This window comes from Diceros bicornis, chromosome 13 (assembly GCF_020826845.1).
Source record: "Diceros bicornis minor isolate mBicDic1 chromosome 13, mDicBic1.mat.cur, whole genome shotgun sequence".
NCBI lineage: Eukaryota > Metazoa > Chordata > Mammalia > Perissodactyla > Rhinocerotidae > Diceros > Diceros bicornis.
In genome coordinates, this window is record NC_080752.1 from 38,425,408 (window position 1) to 38,444,789 (window position 19,382).

The following is a 19,382-nucleotide window of genomic DNA, read 5'->3' on the forward strand; positions in this document are numbered from 1 at the left end:
CCTTGGACGTGGCCCTCCGCCTCGCCAGTCTGTCTTGTCAGTGGGAATGATTCCTGAGTGGGCTCTGCATGTCCACTTGGCAGGGTGGCCAAGGGGCCTCCAATGTGCCAAGTTTCCCAGCCGGGCCTGGCCCCTGGGAGGCCCCGCTGGTGCTGGGACAGTGGGCCCTTGAGAGGGGCCATGGGGGCCGCAGGCTTCCCACCAAAGACAAAGAGTCCAGTGTGGGCTCTGGCTCTCGGGCCCTGACCAGCTGCAGCCGCTTCACTGGCAAGAGCTGGGGGTGGGGTGGGGGTGGGGGTCATGTTCCCTCAGCCAGGGATGCACAGGACACTCTCTGGCCAGCTCCTGGTCCCTCAGGCAACTAAATGCACCTTCTTCACCTGCAAGACCACTTCCAAGAATGTACCCTCTACGTCACAGCGCGCGAGCCTGAGGATGAATGGCTGAGGACAAGGGAGAGGGAGGCACGTGCTTACATCCCCATCCTTGTGAACCCTCCCAGGGATCAAATCCCACCTCTCCCACTTGTCAGCTGTGTGACCTTAGGCAAGTCACTTCATCTTTCTGTGCCTCAGTTTCTTCATCTGCGAAATGGGGTTGATGACGAAAACAACAGTACCTACTTCAGAGGGTTTTACCAAGGATTAACTAAGTTAATACTTGCAAAGCATCGAGAATAGTATTTGAATAGCATGTGTTTATTAAATAAAACACTAGCTGCAGCATCATTTGTATTAAGCTGAACTACATGAAATCACCATTTTTGTAGTTAGCAAAGATTTATTAGTAAGAGTTCCAGAACAAACTAATGGCCATCCAGAGGGAACTGGATAAATAAATTCAGGTCCATTTATACCAGGCGGTACCATGCAGCTGTTGGAAAGATCTATGTGTGGGCATGTGGAACCACCTCCAAGACAGACAGACACACACACAGAGGCAGTGTCGTAAGGGCGTAGAGGCCGGACCAGGCTCTGACACTTCCTAGCTGTGTGACCTCAAACACATTATTTAACACCCCTCAGACATCTGACCTCCACTGGCCCCAGTGACAGGGAACTCACTACTCCCAAGTCAGCACAGAGCCCGGGCTTGGCAACTGGCACTGGGAAGTCATTGCCATCTCTGGGGTGGCACAGGGCTCCCTTCTTCCTTTCCCTCCAGCTTCTCACCTAGAAACCAGAGCCAGGCTGCCCCCCAGGGTCCAGGCCCTCCCTCTAGTAGGAAGCCTCCTCTTCTGGGCCTCCTAGATTTGCACCCAAGTTATTCAAACAGCCGTCAGACCGTGTGAAGGAGGAGGGAAGGGTGCAGAGGTAGAGGGTTTCAGAGCTCCCTTTCCAAGTTCACCCCAGGTTGAACTCTGCGAGTTCCACCTACCCGCCTCCAGCTCCCCCTTCCCAACCTCGGCAGGGAAATATAAGGGCACAGGGAGGGTCAGACTGCTGGGGGGATCTCAGGCCTGGGCTCCAGATGGGGCTGGTGGGGTCATTTCTTGCCAGGGTCCCCAGCAACCTCCCCCCGACCCAGTCATTCCCATTCAGGATATCTGCCTGGGGCCTCCTGGGCAGGAACAGAGTGGTGCTGGGCTTCCTGCCTGGCCAGGCAGCTTCCTGTGTGGCTCTTCGTTAATCAGTTTTCCTTCCTGGGCCTCAGTTCGCTCATATATTAAATACCCACTCTCACTTTGCTGGGTTAGAGACATAATAATGGAAAAATGCATTTGCCTTAAGAGAATTCCATGGGCTTGAAGCATCATTATCTTCAGCCCATGGCCAAGGATGCTGCAAACCTTGAGCTCCTGGAGAAGGAGTCTCCTGGGGGGTCTCCAGGCCCTGGGAAGGGGAGGGAGGAGTGAGTGTGGCTTGGCTCACACTCTCTCCCCAAGCAGCTTCCCAGTGAGGTTACTGACCCAGCCATCCCCTGTCCTGGCTCTGAGACCCCTCCCCCATTCAATGGGTTCCTGAGACCCCTGCCTACTCAAAGTGTCCCCATCAGGGACCAGGACAATCTGGCCTGGCCAAAATAAATACCTCCACTCAGGCCCCACCCCCGAGGATGTGTCTCTGGTTGCCATATGGACTATATGCCTCGAGGGTCCCTGAGAGCAAAGCCCTTCTAGAAACATAGACACACATGAGGGCACTTCTTCCTTCCTTCAGTTGGTCAACAAATATGCACTGAGCACCCGCTGTGTGCCTGACACTGTTCGGGCACTAGCGATAGAGGATGAACAAGATAGACAAGGTCCATGTGGACCCATGTGCTCACCTGCACAGAAACTTCACCAGGTCGCACACGCACTTGCCCTTGTACTGTGCACTGAGACACCTAACTCATGCCTCTGGAGACCATATCAAGATCAAGTGCACGCAGACATGCTCACGTGAACGGCAGCCTCTGCCCTGCAAACCCACAGGCGCACACACATGCACAGGTCAGATCAAGCTCACACCCACAGGTCCCAAATCAGTGTGTGCTCGCCTACTGAGATGGCTGGTTTTGCACACACGTGTGCACACACAGCAATGACAACAGATTCATGTACAGATTTCACAGGCCCACATGCCCTTAGATCATGGGCTTTAAGTGAGGCTCACACAATACACACACACACACACACACACACACACACACAGAGTGCCCAGCTAACTATTGGGAAGAAATAAAGGGAGGAGAGAGGATGGCTCTTTGGGGGTCCAGAGATGTGCAAGTGCTGCATCCCCGAGGAGAGGGGGGGCTGAGGCCCCTCTCACACATTACAGGCTGGAGTCCAGCCTGGCCCCCTCTCCTACCCCCTGCTATGGGCAGGGCTCTCCCCGCCCATTTTCAGGGGCAGTAGGCTGAGCTGGACGGGAGACTGCTTGATGCCCAGACTCCACTCAGGGCAGCTGGGCTGACCGAGCCCTGGACCAGGGGGCAGGAGACATGGGTTGGGGTCCTCGGCTCTGCTGGTCACTAGTGTTTCCTGGCACAAGCCCCTTCCCACTTCAGGCCTCTGCTGGTCCATCTGTAAGATGGGGGACGGGATGCCCTGTCATTCCTTAAAGTGTCACCCTCCTGCTGAGCCAGTCTGGGATTCTGCGAGCCCCTCTTCACCCCGCCAAGGCCCCCACCTTGGCAGTGGTTCTCAACAGGGGTGGTTCTGCCCCCTAGAGGGCATTACGGAAATATGTGAGGGCGGTTTTGGTCCTCAGCAATTACTGGGATCACCACTGTCATTCAGTGGGGTGGGGGCCAGGAAAGCTATGCCAGGGAGAATCCCACCCAAGGAAGACTTATTATGCATCCAATATCTCCCCAGACATTCATGTGGGTGAAAAGCCTGTTTATCCCATCCTAGAACCTAACTCTGGTTTACATCCGAGTATTTTTTAGTGTGTCTTTAATACATGCTGAGTCTTCCAAAGATGCAACTACTGAACTAGAAGTCAGGTACAGCGATAAGGTTTTCTGCCCTTAAATCTCAAGTTTATATATATATATATAAACAGGTGTAAGCATATGGTTACTTCATTAGATCCTGTGGTGAGAGCATGCCAGAGTATTTACCTATGGAAGTAGAGGGCTTTTACTTCCCTAGGGCAGTATATGGTTTGGTTTTTGAAATTAGGTGTGTAGGTAGGCTTATTATCTAGGAATGCCATTAAAGGAAAATAAAGAATGCTCTTTAAGAACGTGTTCTGAAAAGGGCCTGGGGAGCCCGCCGCGGTTCCGGGCGCCCTCAACTGGCCACCACAGGAACTGCAGGTCGAAGCCCGGGCGGGCTCCAGGACCAGGGACAGCGCCCCGGGACGGCGTCTCCCCTGGGGAGGGTGGGGACCCCCGAGAGCGCCCGGAGGGAGCGCCCTGCGTTCCCGGCCGCGCCCGCCACCCCCGCACTCACTCCTCCCCTTGCGCGGAGACGGCCCCCAGAGCCTGCCCTCTCCCTTCTCCCTGGAGCGAACTGCCGCGCCTCTCCCGGCCCACAATGGCACACCTGCGCGCGACAATGGCGGCACCTGTGCCGCCGCCCACCGTGTTCCCGCCGCCCCCTCGCTCCCGGGACCCGTTCGCTCGGTGTGCAGATCACGGAGCCGCACCTACGCGCCCCGGGACCTCTGTGATCCCCACAACAGCCCCGTGAGGCAGAGCATGCAAGAGTTACATCAGCCATGACTGATGGGAAACTGAGGCTTGCAGAGCAGATCCGTCTCTTCTGACGCCCCCTCAAGACCTCAACTCCCATCACACGTGCACCTCACACATGCACCTCAGCTCAGTAAGCAGCAACTAGTTCCCAAGGCCCTGTGCCAAGCACTCCTGCTGGTTCAGTCCTCATGACCGCCCTGTAAATTAGGTGCTATTGTCATCCCCAGTTCACAGACCAGGAAACTGAGGCCCTGAGGGGCTAAGCGGCTTGCCTGAGCGTCAGAGGAAGTAGAAGCGGCTGTGAAGACCCTCTGAGGTCTTAACTCTGCTCTGAGTCACTCTCAGGGACACTCCCGCCCAGAAGAAAGCCCTGCAAACAGCACACGCTGCCCTGCCCTGACACCCTTGGAGGCGGGAAAGCTTCCTCTCTCTGAGGTCTTGGGTGGGGTGGTGGCATGGGGCCTCATATCCCTCACAGAGGACTCTCTAGCTCCCCATCCTCACAAGCTTTAGCCTAACACAGCTCTTTCCCAAGGCACACAGTAGGTGCTTAATAAATACTTGCTGCTTGGCTGAAGCCCTGCCTTCCAGGAACCTGGATTCTAAATGCATAACCACACAGCCTGGGCGCAGAGCCTGGACACAGAGCAGGGCAGACTGAGCCACAGGGTAAAGGCACAGGCACGCGAGCCAGACAGAGCGGGGTTCCAGCCCAGGCCTGAGCTGTGTGACTCTGCACCTCAGTTCCCACATCTGGAAATGGAGATACACCAGCTCTTGGCTCACAGGGTGACAGCGAGCGTTAGATGAGGTGATGCCCACAGAGAGAGGAACTAGCACAGTGCCTGCGCCCGCAAAGGGCTGGCATGGCACTGGTTGCTAATCCTGTTGCCAGTAGAGTCTTCTTCGAAGTGTACAAAATCCAGAAGCCCCTGCTGAGTCATGCCCCCTTCCCACAAGGGTAAATCAGGCTACATCCTGGGCAAGCAAGCGGGGCAGAGAAAGAGGTTGCAAAGGCACAGTCTTTGGCTGGGCTGGGGACAGAAGGAGCGGGTGGGGCAGCCATCCTTGGTGGGGCAGAGAATTTAGGAGTGTCTGGAGACCTGCCACCTCACTGCCTAATCTCTGACCCTCAACCCCGGCCTCAGCCTCCAGATCAGCTCCCTGGCCTCCTCGGCACAATACGCACTCCACGAATGTTCAATGATGAACGAATGATCTCCTAGGTTGGCTATGAACAAAAAGGAAGACCAAATCAATTTTATTCCTATCATAATACACAGAGGGGTTGACATCAGCCTGGATTTGGAGTCAGAGGGACCTGTGTTTGAATTCTCGCCTCTGTCGCTTCCTGGTTTGTGACTTTGGGCCATTTTCATAACATCTCGAAGCTTCAGTTTCTTCATCTGTAAAAGGAGATGGTAATGATAATAATAGTACTTACCTCACAGGGTTGGTCTTAGGATTCAGTGTAAAGTGCTCAGCCCTGGCACACAGTCGGCACCCAGTAAGTGGAGACTGTCTTCAGTCCCATTACTGGACATGTGCAGCACAGCCATGCACTGAGTCAGGAGAGCCGGGTCCTGGGCCTGGCTCTGCCACCGCCTCAGTGTGACTGTGGCAGGTCCCTACCCCTCTGGGCCCGTTTCCTTCTCAGTGTAATGAGGGCTCTCAAAGAGCCTTCTCAGTCTGATTTTCTGGGGCAGCCTGGCTCCCAAGGGCATGGTGGGTGGGGAGGCCTCTAGGGAACGGCTCTGCCCCTCAGTCTGTCACTCTTGGCACAGAGAAGGGGAGTGTGTTCCCGCAACACGGAGGAAGGCGGGCAACTCTGCAAGTCCCGGAGCTTCACTTAATACCTGCTGTGTTCCCACGCAGACCTCTCAGAACCAGGCCCCCCAGACACCACCCCCTGCCCTGCCCCAACGCAGGATGCAGTTCTGAGCCACACCACGTGGGCTCTGGGTCTCAGGGGGCCCAGGATGGTGCAATAGGCTCAGGGGGAAGAGAGATCTGAGTTTGGAGCCCAGTACCAAGGCCAGCTGTGTGCCCCGAGGCCCATCTCTGAACCTCTCTGAACCTCGGTTTCCTCAGCCCAAAGTGGAGAAGAGAATAATAATAATCACCACTCGAGTTCCGCCAGCCCCAAGGGCTCTGGCGCACATCAGAGGCAACCCAGATGTGAAAGCCCTTTGTGAATTGCTACCATCGGGCGTAATTATAATAATTATTATCTGTAAAACGAGGGGGTTGGACCAGCTGATCTCCATGGGCTTCTCTCCAGCTCTGATGCTGAGGATTTCTCAGTTTCCGAGCTGGGAGTTCATGCAGATAGAGGGGGCCAGGAGAAGCCAGGGTCTCTGGGATTGTACGTCCCTGGGAACCTCCGCAAACAGACCTCCCCACTCATCCTCTTCCCCCAACCCAGCCCGGGGCGCTGAGCCCCAGGGACAGTCCATGAGGAAGGGAAAAGGGAGGGAAGAGAAGCCAGGAGGTTCAGGGCCAGGTCCTGGGTGTGCAGACAGCCCCAGAATTTGAGGCCCACCCCCGCCCCTGCCCAGAACTGCCCCATCCCTGGGGCAGAGCCCATTCCTCTCTCTTGTGCCCTCCCCTCCCCATCTAATTCTGCATGCAGTACACTGAAGTGGTAAAATTGGACTCAGACAGCCCTGAATTCAGATCTCAACTCCAGCCATACACCAGCTGGGGGACCTTGGGCAGGCTACTTAACCTCTCTGAGCCTCCGTGGGCCTAATAATAACTGCTCTGAGGATTAAATAGATTCGTGAAAAGTGCTCAGCACAGGGCCAGCATACTGTTAAGTACTCAACAAACACCCCCACCTGCGTTCGATCACTCAGCCTCCAGTCTGCTTCTCCCCTGCCAGAACCCTCCTGGAGTCCCTGAGCCAGCCAGCCAGCTCCCACCCTGGCTGACACAGGACAGGCCCCGACGGTACAGTGAGGGGGCGAGGGCACAGGGCAGGTCCCAGGTTTCTCTGCCCCTCAGAGGACCACGGGGGACCACACCTCTCCAGCCAGGGAGGTCTGGGGGCCTGCCAGGACTGGGACAGGTGAGGGCTCTGGCCCAGGGGCTCTGTCCAGTCCTGTTTCTGCCAGCTGGAAGGCCTGGGCGAGGGACTGTAAGGGCACTTCTATGCACCTGGAAAAGCCCCCACATCTCAGGGGGAGGCAGGTGGTGAGTGGGGCAAGGCTGGAGCCCACCTACCCAGAGCCTTGAAGCCCTGCGGCCTCCTGAGCCTGCTGCCCCAGCTGGCACAAGGCCTGCAGCAGCCTGCTGAGGTGGATGGCCTCTCTCCAGACCTCCGAGGTAGGGAAGAGGCAGCAAGGTGGGAGGCTTGGCCACCATCAGCCTGGGCCTCGTCCTGGCAGCCCCTCGCAGGACAATGACACACCCTACCTTTGAGACTGGAGGAGTCAGGGCTGCCCCAGCAGTCCAGCACCGAGCTTGCAGCAGAGAGAAGTCCCCAAGGTCACTCTCTATCAGCCACCTCCACCCCACCCCAGAAGCCCTAACTCAGAGGAGCCTTGGAGGGGGCTGTCCTCTGAGCTGGGGATGGGGGTGTCTTTCCCTCGCAGACATGGGGCTGAGAACTCAGGAGCTGAGCAGAGGGCTGGACCCACATGTTCACTCCTCCACTCCCCCTAGCAGCCTGGCTACAGCAGGTCTGAGGCTCCTGCGGCTCGAGAAGGTCATGGCCTCTCTGGCGGATCAGAGTCCTTCCTCACTTGCTGTCCCCCCAAATCCCATAAGCCCCAAATTCTCAGGGGAGCCTGGGGAACAGCTAGTTGCAAGAAACAGCACCATTCCCCCAGAGACATGACACAGCTGAGGCTCATACAGCACGGGCACCAGCTTGGTCTCATTGGAGCCAAACTGCAGAGGCAGAAACCACATCCACCCATTCCACAGATGGAAAGGGAGGCTCGAAGAGACAGGTGACTTGCCCAAGATCACCCAGCTAGTGAGGTGGGGTCAGAGGGGGAACCCGGATCTCCTGTTTTCCAGCACAGACAACAGCCCCCTAGCTCCTGACCGGTTGGTGCCTTGGTCCTCTCGCCTGCCCCTGGGATGGAAGATGCAGGAGCCCCCTCCTTTGCATACATGGGGAAAATGAGACCCAGAGAAACAGGCAGTGGAGCCATACTTACAAAGCAGGCACAAGACAGAGAACTGGGCCAGGCCAGTTCCTCATTCCTGGCTAGTGAGCCAGGCCAGGTACCCAAGGCCTGCCCACAGAAGGCTCAGCCGTCCCTCCAATGGTCTCCCCACTGGCTTTCAGGGAAACGCAAACTCCTCAGCCTGGCATTCAAGGCCCTTAATAAACTTCCTTCCATCCGTACACGCAACTTCCACTGAAGCCAAGCCAGTGTCCTGATCGCACCTCTCAGGCTGTAGTCGTCACGCCGCCAGAAACACTTCACTCCTCCTGTCACTGAGCGACCCAGAATCCCACCAATAGCCGCCCCTACCATTTACCGACCACCTACTATGTGCCAGGCACTGAGTCCTCAAGGAGGAAAACTACTCATCCCACGTGGGAGCAGCAATGCCAACTGCCTTGGAAATGTGAAGTCATGGAAAAAATTCCCACTACCCCAAAACAGAGAAGACAAGGCTTATTTTTCTCTTGCTGCAATAAATTATTTGAAGTTTTTTAAAAAAGATTTTCCTCCATATTTTCCTGGTGTTTGTTTTTCCTTCTGTGCATTCATATCTCTGAGGGAAGCTCTATGTTTTTCAAAGCAGCTCCCAGCCATCATGTCTGATCTGCACAAACAACACTCCCAGGTAGGAGGCAAACAAGGGCTCATCATCCCCATTCTGTAGAGAAGGAAATGAGGCACAGAGAGAGTAACTTGTCCAAGGTCACACAGCAAATGAGGCACAGAGAGATTAAGTGACTTGTCCAAAGTCACACAGCAGAGACTGGACTAGGATTCCTGACAACTCCCAGCCCATCTCCTCCTAGTCCCCAACAAATGCCCGTGCTGAGCTGGGCACCGCCCTGGGCATTTGCCTACATTAGTCTTCTTAACCCTTGAAACAACCCCATCAGGCACATAAAGTGGGGGATCTCCACTTTACAGATAAAGAAACAGGCTCAGAGAGATGGAGTAACTTGCCCCAAGTTGTGCAGCTAGTCAGTGGCAAAGTCAGAATTTGAATTGAGGTTTTCTTCCTCCAAAAGGGGGCCCAAAGGAGCGTGGCCCACGGTGGCAGAGGTATTTACTAGCGGAGTGGGCAGGTCACTTGACCTCTGTGAGCCTTACCTCCTCATCTGAGACGTGGTCACAGTAACACCACACTGGGCTGTGGCAGGGCCCGAAGCATGCCACACCCAGCTCACACCTGTGTCCCGGTGCCTGTCATAGTCCCTGAGACACGGTACACACTCAATACATGCTTAGCGAGTGTGCAAACACGGTCCCTACCATTGTGCCAGCACACGGCAGGCGCATCACAGGTTTGCCTCCTTTCTCCCAGTGGGGAAGGCTGGTATCCCAGTGGGTCCCCCTGTTTTGGGGTGTCTCCCCCCAGCGCCCCACTGCCTCTTCTCCCTCCCTCCTCTCTGAGTCACTGCCTGCAAGCACTAGTCTTCAGCCCTAAAAATAGAGCACATTTTGGGGCGTAAAAATACCCATAGACGTAAACTACGGCTGCAGCCCCCTGCCCTCAGGTCCCCCTCTGAGGACCCCAGCGTGGATGCCCCAGGAAGTCCCCAGAATGGCAACCCCTGCTTGACCTAGTGCGGACCTAGTGTTTTCATTCTGCCAGGAGCCCCTAGCCAGGGGCCCCGTCTTGCCCCACGCTGCCCAGCAGAGCCACACTTACTTTCCTCATTGGCAAAGGGCTGCCATTTCACTCCTCACTTAGCCAGGCTGAGCCGCCTGGAGCGGGAGATGGGCCCAGAGAGGGGAAATCATTCGCCCAAGTCACACAGCCAGCAAGAGGCAGGGCTAGGCCTGGGCTTGGAACCAGCACTCTGGCAAGCCTAGGGTGTGTGCCCAAGTGAGAATGGCGAAGCCCAGAGCCCCTCGCTGCCCCCCACCTGGCATCAGTCTGCCCTGGAGACTTCATCTGAGCCCACAGAAGTATCTCTCAGCAGGTGCTTCCCAGTGATGCCAGCCTCTCTCCAGCACAGCCAGGGGGCCAGGGCCAGCCTGGCAGAGGTTCTGCCCAACAAGGAGGTAAGCAGAGGAGGACTCTAGAATTCCCCTCCCTTCACACCAGCTGGCCCCCAGCCTTGCTGGAAGGGCAAAGCAGAAACCAGGACCTGGCAAGCCCTCCCAGTAAAAGTGGCAAAGGAGAGGGAACCCCAGTGGTGCTTGGGGCCTGGGCTGGGGGGCTTCTGTCTTGGGAGTGGCCTGTGGAGCGGCACCTTCAGGGGCAGCAAAGGGGCAGCCCAGGGGAGAGGCTCCTCTGGCAACCTGGCAGGTGTGGGGGTCGAGTGCAGGAGAGGAGGGTCCATTGAAACACCAGGGTTTCCCAGTATTTAGGGTCAGCCAAGCTGCGTTCACGTGAAGCAGAAAAGAGGGAAGAGAGAGAGGCTTTGCTGGAAGGGGTCAGAGGGGCCTCTGCCACCCCCTCCCAGGGTGATGAGGAGTTCATGTCCCACATGCAGGAAGCTGATGCAATGCACGCATGTGTGCACCCACAGCCTGGGGAAGGGTGGGTGCATGTGTGTATCTGCCAGGTTCATTATTAAGGGCGTGGAGCTTCCCTGTGCTCTTTCTCGCGTGTGTGTGTTATCACGTGAGCACCCTGGAGGGGATAATAGAAGCAGATATCAGCCCAAGGAGGGCTTCCAAGGAGGTCTATCTTGCTGTGTACACATCTGGACAGTGTGTCTCTCGTGTTTGTAGTTGGTCAGAGTTGGAAGCGGGGGTCTTGGCCTGGGTGTGCCTGTGTGTTCCTGCGTCTGGGTCTCGGGGTGTTTGTGAGTTGAGCAGTGTTTGTGTCTGTGTCTGGCTGTGCACGGTCTCAGTTGTTTGCACAGCACGTGTGACTGCTCAGCAGCCTCTGACAGCCTGGACAAAGGCCTCCATAGACAGACAGGTGGTGTGGAAGACAGAACTGCCCCAGGAGTCCTCAAAGGGCCTCCCGCTCCAGAACACAACAGCCAGGCCGGGGGCGGGACCAGGTGAGAGGCAGATACAGCGGGTTCAGGCTCCCTCACCCCAGGCCTGTGCAGACTCTGCAGGGAGCCTGAGGCCCGAGCAGCAGAAACGCCTGAGCCAAAGAGGAGACCCTCTGCATTTCAAGAGGCCAAAGGAAGAATCCTTCTTGTCTCCTAGGGGGTAGAGGGTGGATAGAGCCAGGAGAGGGACCTCCTGAGACCCCTGCCAGGCAGGCACCTTGGGGCAGAGAGGAGAAGAGAGGGCTTTGCCCAAGGAAGGCTGAGAGCTGGGAAGGTTCCAGAGTGGGAACACCATCATGGCCGTGGGAAGGGGCAGCAAAGTGAGCACGGGGCTCTGGGAGGGAGAGAAGGTCTCAGTTCTGGACCCTGAAGAAAGGTGGAGGTGTTCTCTTCGACCTGACCCAGCTTCCCCACCTCCATCCAGATGCCCCCATGCTCCCCTCCAGCCCCCGCCCCAGGCAGCACAGGGGAGCAGGTCCACTGTGGACCACTCCACCCCTTAGGAGTCAGAGAACTGACTCCACCCCAGGCAGAAAGCAACTCTGGGACCTTGGGCAGTTTACTGAGCCTCTCTGACCCTCAGTTTCCTCATCTGTACAATGGAGATCCCAGCCCCCCCCACCACCTTGCAACGTTGCTGTGTATGGGGAAGGCACGCCCGCCACCTGAGGATTAATCATTACCCTGGGATCCTTTCCAAGGCCATTAAGGCACCCCTCCGCTTCCCCAGATCCTCCAACTGCCAGGGGGCTCAGAGGGAGACTGAGGCCCTGGATAGAGGAGTGGGGGGATCCTCAGGGCCAGCTGGGCATGACCACCACCTCCCCCACTCAGCTGCTGCCCTCTCCCAGTTCAGGGGCACCGTCGGCTGATGTTCCCTCTCATTAGCTAGTAATCTCAGTCCCCCCACCCCCTGCCCTTCTTCTTCCAGACACTCCCAGGAAAGAGGAACCACTGCCCTGTGGCAGGGTGGGCCAGGGGCCTGGGACCCAGCGCCCTTTCGGGAGGAAATGATGTCTCCATACTTCATCTCCCCTCTGCCTCTCTCTCCTGCTCTGTCCTGACCCAGCTTCCCTCAGTGCCCCCTCCTGCCGGCCTCTGACTGGCGAGGGAGGGAAACAAAGCACGGGGACAGATGCCAATGTGCCATGTGTGAGGGTGGAGTGTCCTTCTTGATTGCACCCCCAGGCTTGTGGTACGACCCCAACAAGGACTGGTGGGGGGGTGGTCACACACAGGTCAGGGTCTGACTACCATGAAGGGAGGGTGTGCACCTCCTGAGCTGTGTGTGTGTGTACAGACAAGGTATCTTCCCCAAGCCCAGTCACCCCACAGCTGGCACCAAAGCCCCTGAGGGGCGCAGGGACCACCCTGTGGATTCCCACCCAGTCCTGAGATCCTGCGGAGCCAGGGGAGGCGACGAGGGGGCGCCCGACTGCGGGACGCGGGTGCCCTGCTCCGCGGTGGGTCAGGGACAGGGGGCAGGGGGAATGCGCTCTGTCCCTGGGGAGGCAAGGACGTCACCGCCCTCATGGCTCAGGGTCGTGGGGCTTGGGGATCCCCACTTCCCTCCTCTGAGAACCGCAGCGCCTCCTCCTGGGGGGTTAGGGCCGGGCCCCTCCCTAGGGATCCGGGTAACGCACCCACTTCTTCACGTTCCCTCCTCTGAACCCAAGGCGCCCCTCCTCGGGGTGCGCGGGGGGTGGGACCCGAGCCCCCCAGCCGCGGCCTGGACCAACCCCCGCAGGCGGGGGGCTCCGCCGGCTCAGCCCAGGCCTGACCTCTCGCTCCCCCGCCCCAGCCGCGGCCAACCCCTGACCCCCCTCCCCGCCGACCTTGGGGACCCGGGTCCCCGCCCGCTCCCCCCCTCCCGCCCCGCCCGCCCGCGCGGGGTCCTGGCTGCCGGCCGAGGGCAGCCCGGGCCACCTCCGTCCCTTCCCCTTCTCAGGGCCGCACCCCGGGCGGGGCGGACTCACCGCGGGCCTGGGCCGGGGCGTCCTGGGCTGGCTCTCCGGTGCCCGCGGCAGCCGCTGCAGCTCTGCTCGGACGCGGCTCGGTCGCCGCCGCCGCCGCCGCCGCAGTTCGGGGGGGGGGGGGCGTCACGTGACCGCGGAGCGCTGTTCCCGGCGTCGCTCCCCCCTCACTGCGGAGCCGGGGCCGAGGCGCGGGAGCCGAGGCCCCCCCCGCCCGGCGCCCCACGACAGGTCCCGAGGCCGGCGCTCGTGCCCCATTTTACAGGTGTGGAAACTGAGAACAGAGAGGGAAAGGACGGGCTCAAGGGTGCACGGCCCGACTGTGGCAGGGCCCGGGGGAGAGCCCAGCGGTCCAGCCAACAGCTCACGCTCCACGGGGGGAAGGACAACTTCGGGGCAAGTGGGGGCGACGGGAAAGGTGAGGGCACGCCCCAGGCCCCCGCGTCTGCAGGGGCCGGGGAGGAAGGAAGGGCGCGCGGGGTTAGCTGGGCGAGGGGGCTGCGCCCCGGCGGCACGGACTCCGCGCAGAGGCCCGCGGTGACCCTCCCCAGCCGGTCAGCGGCTCCCGGACACCCTCCCTGGACTGAGCTGCTCGCTCCCCTCTCCCAACCTCACCGGGGGACAGCGGGAGGCGAGCCTCGGGCCGCGCTCTAAAGAGGAAGTGGAGGAAGGCAGCAGGAGGAAGGTGGGGTCCGGACAAGAGTTGAAAACCCAGACAGGAAGGGGCCGCAGAGATCACCTTAGTTTGACCTCGGAGGCTCAGAGAGGGGACGAGACTTGCCCAAGGTCACAGGTGGCTGCAGCAGCAGCATCACGGGACACTTGAGCGGCTCCTGGGCCCCACTCCCCACTGAGAACCCCGGTTGTCATACACCTCTCTGTTCTCTACTGGGCTCCCCTCCAAGGGGCAACCCTAGATGAATGGAGGAAACTGTGTCTGCAAGGCCAGAGCTGTGGGGGACAATGGGTGGGGGTATGCTTGGTGGCCCCAAGATCATGCTGCGAGTCACACAAACATTACTGTTAGAGGGGGTCTTTGAGACCCCTGGATCTCACCCCCTTGCTCTAATAACTGGAGAAACTGAGGCTGAAAAAGTGATAGAGACAAATCTCCATCTCATCAACTATTTAGACTAGGTGGGTCAAGCCGACAGGACCCTCCAAGGTCAGCGAGTCCAATAGACCCACTTCACAGACAGGACTTAGGGAGGACTCAAGGCTTGTCTTCATTTATTTAACATTTATTGAGCACCTGGTCTGTGCTTAACAAGTGATTGTCAGTTCCATCCCCCCCACCCCTCCCATTTTCCCAGCCACAGGGACTGCATTTCATTAAGGGAAAGATCTGGGACCTTCAGCAATCCTTACATCAGCCTCTGGACGATGTGAGATATGCAGGCCCCTGAGTTTTCAGTCCCACGAGATTGAGAGTCTCCCCACTAAGACTTTCACCCCAACGAAGAAGAGATTAGAATTAAGAAGGGATAGCAGGACATGCCCCCACCTCATCTCACCCCCTACAAATGTGAAAAGGCAGAAGGGAAGTGGGCACGGCGCACTAGTTCTTTCCAGTCCTTCTGTAAGCTCCCCCAGCCATAGAGGACCCAGCCCGAGGCTTCTCCAACTTCTAAGAGAATGAGCAGCCTGATCCCAATGCAGATCCTGACCCAGTGGGTCAGGGACCTGAGCTCCTGCATCTCTCATAAAGCTTCGCAGCGCTGCTGGTGCTACTGGGCCACAGAGGACATTTTGAGTGGCGCTGGTAGAACAAGGGAAGTTGTCAGGCCAGGAGGAAGACAACTGTTGGGGCTGAGGACAGACTCCTGGAGCATCACTTGCTCACTCTGGGCCCAGCCCACCCCTGGGGGCCCTTGATTTCCTGCCTAGCATCAGGCCTGGATCCTTCTCAGGATGCACCAGGGCTATATGGTTGGTTCAAAGCTGTAATAGGAGGGAAGTTGAACGAGCTTGGCCAAGGCACTTCTGGGAATGGTACAGAAGGGATTTCATGGTGTAGCAATTGCCCCAAACAGGTATGGTCTACAGGGCACTGGTCCTGGGAGAATCTTGGTGAAATAAAATCCTATTGGGAAATGCCAGCTGAAAGCCTTAAGACCGTCTAGGGCAGCATGCACTGGGCTGACTGGCCTACAGCAGGGCTAGGCTCGCACTCTCAGGGAGGGCACACCAGATCCAGGGTTCTCTGAAGGACATCTCCCCGCCATCCTTCAGCTTTGTTGTGTGCTGGGACGGATGGATCCTTGAATTCAATTCCAATCCCAATCCCAGGGCCTCTTCCTGCTTCTCCAGCCACTCTGGCAAAGAGCCCTCCCCCCTCCAAGGTGTGAGACAAGAGACCATGGGCTCCCAACTCCAGCCAGGAAAGCACTACCAATAGTACCTTCCAGACTGCGAGGGCAGACAAAGGTGCCCCACCTGAGCCGGAGCAAGGGGGCACACGGAGGCAGTGGTGGTGCAGAAACGCACTACGTGAGGAGTCGCAGCGGTAACCTATCATGGTCTGGACTGTCAAACTCCACAGTCCCCAAGGGCCTAAGGTCCTATTGGCACCGGGGGACTGAATGTGCCCGACCCTGGCTGCGTAGGCCAAAGAATGAAGGCACTTCTGCGCCAGGCCTCTCTATTTCTTCTTTATAATCAAGGAGCTTTTCAATTACAGCATTTTCTTCTTTACAGAAAACCTCAATGCAAGAGGCTTACAATCTCCAGTGTGTCCTGGGGGCACCATCCTGACTTTCAGGGCCCCTGGGGAGAAGGCAGCACGTGCAGTGGGGGCCGGGCAGAGGGCCTGGCACGGAGCCCGGGTACCGAGGGGAGGTTGGACAAAGGCTCCGGGGCTCCGCTTTCCCTGCCTTATTTCAATCCAAACCACTCAGGACTGACCACTCATGCATGGCTGCCTCTGGGCACAAGCCTTTTCTTTTTCAAACACTTAATACCCTACAACCTAGTCACCACTCCTGCCCTCTCAATTGCTGAAAAATGAAAGCTGGTTAGAAAAAATCTGACATCTAAGAAGGATGGACAATGAAAACGTGGGTGGCACAACAGTAAACTCAGAATAATGCACGAGGGAGTCCTCAAATGGGAATGACTCCTCTGGGAAACAGCTCTCCTCTCGCTGCCCGCCCCTCCCCGGCCAGATCAAAGAGGAAAAGGATGGGGATACAGACTGCCCAGCAGGAAAACCAGGGGCAGAAAACTCAAGAGCGGTGAGTCCCCCAGGTGTGTTGCCTTTGAGCACTGAGGAAGGTCTAGGAGGGGCTGGTAAAGAAGAGGGTGGGCTGCAGGGGTGGCTGGGAGAAGAGGATAGTTCCGCTCCAGTGAGAACAAGACAGGAGGAGGAGTGGGAGTCAGCACCAGGGCACATCTGTCAAAGGACACGTTTGTCAGGGAAGGAGGCTGCCACACTGACGCTGGAGATGTGGCAGAGGATGCAACCCTGGGGGACACATTCCTGGGTTACAGAAGTCTTTGGATCACAAATGTGCACAGAGATAGGAAGTCCCTGTTTTGAGAGACAAGCCCAAAGGTGGGGACAGCCCTGGTCATACCGAAGTAACAGAAAGCTCCCTCCCAAGGGTCTCGCTGTCAGAGGAGAAGAGCTTCCAGTGGATCCTGAAGTGTTCATTCCTTTTTCCTTGCTGAGGACATATTATGTGGCACACTGCGGGATACAGTGATGAATATGATGGCCAGAGCCCCTGCCCTCAGGGAGCTACAACAGTCTAGCACTAATTACATTGATTCATTTTCTGGGATCAGAGTGGTTTTAGGTGCAGACATAAGATCCAGCCCTAACTCTGCCTCTCAGTAAGACAAAAATAAACAAAGTTCCAGAATTCTAGACAGTCTAGCACGGCTTGGAGCCTCTTTCATCCAGAGAACCAGTGCATGCTATAGATGGGAAAGATGCAGCAAAAACTGCAGAAATAAACCAACCAAAGAGGCGACTCACAGACTGACAAGAGAAGTCCTTAGAGGCCGTCCAGTGGGCGATTTTCCAGATGCACTCCCCGGAGCTTCCTCCAGGGAGTGGGTGGGTGTGGGAGCAGAGCTGAAGACATGAGGCCCCACTGTCTCCTTCCACCTAGCTTATGTTTGACAACTTCTACACATCCAACTTCCTTTTAGAACACTGAGGTCCAAAGGGGAACACATTTGCCCAGGATCATAAAAAGAGCTGGTAGCATTTACTGTTCCCTCGGTTACAAATACAAATGCACCAGAGAATAATGGGGGGAGAGGGAGGGTGACACCAATCTACATGTGTGCATAGGCTAATGTGCCACCTGGCAACGATTCAGCCCAGGCCTTCTGGCTTCCCTGGGGTGTGTCCCCCACTTCCTGTGGCCCAGGGCCTGCCTTCCCTGGCAGCACTGCAGATCTGGAATTCAAGCTGCCATTCCAGCTGCTGTTATAAGGCTGGCTCCGTCCCTGACCGAGAGCAATTTCACTTCAAAGGCCCTGGCCTACGCAATCTTAGCCGAGTCCTTGAAGGCAGGGGTTTTTTTCTCTTTAAGCATGTTGGAGGGAAACAGATCATGCCTTCTATCTGCAATCAATATAGTAACATGTTGGACAAGCCCTTAGGACTAACTTCAGGGGGAATTTAGACAGCGTCATGAATGAGAAAGTGTGCAACACAGTACGAGAAGAGCCAACACGTCACTTGTACTTGTGGGATGGAGGCCATGTGGCAGTAGGATCCACTTCTTCGGGGATCATGGTCTTGCCTCTGCTGGGTGGGACACAGCAAAGGCTCGGTCCAGTAATGAGTTGGTGCAGGTCCCAATTCTAGAGGCAGACCAATGTCACCTAGAAGAGGTCACACAACTCCTGGCAAGTCAGAAAGAGATGAATTCTGCAACCTCCTTCTTCCTTCTTCCCAAAATCTAATGAGGTTCAGAAAAGATACTTAAATCTCACCACACGAAGAAATGTCACCAACTTGTCTAAAGTGTATGCATTAAAAAAAAGTGATGAATGAGATATAGTTAGCAGGATGCTGTATTAATTTGAAAAAGCTGGTCCTGTGGGTTTTTTGTTAGGGAAGGGGAAGCACAAGAAATACCTGTTCCACGTACTCTACTCTTGTACGATATTATTCCCTAAGTCTCAAGAGGTAAATAAAGAATGAAAAACACATGCTTCTGAGATCAGGAAGCAGCCTGTCAGCATTGGCCACAGTCTCCTGCATTGCTTCGAGCTGCCAGGTGCCTGCACAGCCCTGCTTCCAAGGCTCCCAGCACCTGTTCCTGATGTTCTTGGCAATGACAATCAAAACACTGAAAGCTGCCCCTCTGGGGCAGGACCTGCCCATCACAAAGACATAAATCTTCAACACGCATTCTCAACGTGTTTTGAATACTTTTCAGCATGACCCTGCAAATAAACACAGAATCAAGGCAGCTTACTGTTTGGCCATTAGCTTCATTTTCCTTACTGGCCAGGAGGAAAGATTTATGTAACAGGATGATGGAACACCTGCCCAGCAACATTTTAGCTCTAAGGGCTTCGAGCATAAGGTATGTTCTAAAGTTCTCAGAGAAGGGGTTCTGGGTAGCTTGGCTATGAGGTTCCAAGACCTCTTTCTGAAGACTTGTGGAAAAGAAGATTCCCTAGCACTTCCTCACAAAGGCTAGAGTCTTTCTAATTACAAAGAATAACACAAAGCCTTTTACCCCAACAATATTTATTACTGCTTGACTCTCAGTGTGGGAGGGTCAACAGGCAGCAAACACTGACTGCCTTCTTCTAAGAGATAAGGAGACAAGACAAAGCTAAGTAACTTTCCTTAGTCACAAGGTAAATGGTGAAATTATCTGGAACACAGGTGACCCAAATTCTCAAAACTTGCCTACACAGGTATATGCTATCTGAACAGCTAGCAGACTCCCTAGCCCAACTGACTCAACAGCCAGACTTGAAAAAACCACAAAGGTTGGGGACGCATGAGGTGGAGGGGTTGTTTTCTGTGTCTCCCACTCGACTCTTTCCCTGGCACGCAGGACTCGGCACAAAGCTGTTGCTCAGTGAAATATCTGTCCAACAGAGTGGTACCATTTTACAAGTGTTTATAATTTGTATTTTATTGAGTA